Source organism: Prionailurus bengalensis, chromosome D3 (assembly GCF_016509475.1).
Source record: "Prionailurus bengalensis isolate Pbe53 chromosome D3, Fcat_Pben_1.1_paternal_pri, whole genome shotgun sequence".
Taxonomy (NCBI): Eukaryota; Metazoa; Chordata; class Mammalia; order Carnivora; family Felidae; genus Prionailurus; species Prionailurus bengalensis.
This window is the reverse complement of record NC_057356.1, coordinates 77,627,133-77,628,902: the sequence shown is the minus strand read 5'-3', so window position 1 is coordinate 77,628,902 and position 1,770 is coordinate 77,627,133. Positions and strand designations below refer to the sequence as shown.

The 1,770-nt window shown below is 51.2% G+C and overlaps 1 non-coding gene across 1 annotated transcript; it reads right to left on the bottom strand.

Moving 5' to 3' along the window:
- Positions 1–228: 228 nt before the first annotated feature.
- LOC122471096 lies at positions 229–412 on the bottom strand. The gene has a single exon (XR_006294112.1). It is a non-coding gene; the product is annotated as a U2 spliceosomal RNA (small nuclear RNA).
- Between the last annotated feature and the right edge of the window lie 1,358 nt (positions 413–1,770).

Sequence of the window (1,770 nt, the reverse complement as noted above, 5' to 3'; positions counted from 1 at the left end):
ACGGTCATGCCCTATAGATCATCCTGCCTATATAGCGTGGAGAAGAGCTTGGAAAGAGGGAAGAGAAGGTTCTAGAAGACCAATCAGAAAGCTATTGCAGTAACTGAGGGAAAATGGAAGCTTGGCCTCGTGTGGCGACAAGGTGGCCAGGTTGGAGGTTGAATGAGAAGGTTGTCAGTTCAGTTTTTTGTTGTTGCTGCTGCCCCTGGTGTATGTGTGTGTGTGTGGGGGGTGTGCACCATTCCTGCAACATGGGGTCATGCTCAGAGTGAACACAGCAACCCGTATTCCCTCTCCCTGCTCCCCAAATCCATTGAGTATATTGTCTTCAGCTCCAGGACCTATCAGATCTTAAACTGCTAAGAACAAATACTACTTTGGCTCGAACTTGGCCAAAAGGCTGAGAAATGATTTTTGTTTTTAGTTCAGTGTTGGTCAAATGCGTTTGACTGAAGACAACTCCAAGTACTGGTTTGGGGCTCAGGGGAAGGATCCGGGCGCTGAGTTCGGGCAACAGAAGATAATTGAAGCCATGGGCATACAGGAGGTTGCCCAGGGGGAGGGGGCCCAGGGTAGCGGGAGGACACCGAGGTCAGAGCCTTGAGAAACGCCAGCATTTGGTGGCCAGTGTTGGAGGAACCAGGGGAGTGACAGGAGGAAACCGGGGAAGTGTGGGGGCTCGGAAACTGAGGAAAGAGGGTTTCAAAAGAGAAAGAATCGGCAACAAAAATCGCCATTATTGGGGCACCTGGGGGGGGGCTCATGTTGGTTAAGCGTCTAAATCTCGATTTCCGCTCCGCTCTTAATCTTGCAGTTCATGAGTTCAAGCCCCACGTTGGGCTCTGTGCTGACGGTGCACAGCCTGCTTGGGATTCCCTGTCTCCCTCTCTCTCTGCCCCTCCCTCACTCGCATTCTCTCCCTCCCTCAAAAATAAATACACTTTAAGAGATTGCTGTCATTTTTAAAACTGAAAAATTAGCCAGGGATGAAAAGCACAAGACCGCATTCTTGCTTCCTACAGGGGGCCGGGATGCAGCTGTCTCGCAGATGCTGCCAGTATCTCCTGCTGCCTGGAAAGTAATCGGTGGCGGCCCAGCCCCCACCGGCACCTCCTCTCCTTCTCCTAGGAAGAAAGTGAAACAACACAGCGTCCTAACCGTGGCACCCGATGATCTGAAACTCGTTTAGTATAAACTTTTCAGTCCTTTCTACCCTAAGGCTCCAACTTCCCTGTCTCCGTCACGCACTCTGCTCCACACGCCCTCTGCTTTTGCCCACCTCGGCTCGCCCTTGAACTTGTCCTGAGCTCTCCCACCCCTATGCCTTCCCCCAAGCTCTTCCCTCCACCTGGAGTGTCTTCCCCCGTAGAAAATGCTTTAAGGTGAAGGAAAATTAAGGTGCAGTATACCCGCATTTCTGGGATGTAGCTAGAGCAGGGCTTAGAGCGATGTTGAGCAGCAAATTGCCTGCATTGAGAAGGCCTGAAATCTACAACCTAAGCTTCCGCCTTAAGACACTAAAAAAGAAGGTCGGACGAAACCTGAGGTGAGCAGAAGGGAGAAAGTAACAGACATCAGAGGGGAAATCAATGAAACGGAGAATCGACAAGCAAGAGAGAAAATTACATGAAAAATACCTGATACGCGGGGTCACCAGGGGAATGGAAGACAAAAGTGCCACGAGACATCCCTCCACGCCTATCAGCATGGCTAGGATCAAAAACTCAGCAGCCAGAGGCGTTGGTGAGCATGTGGAGGGGTCAGAACGCC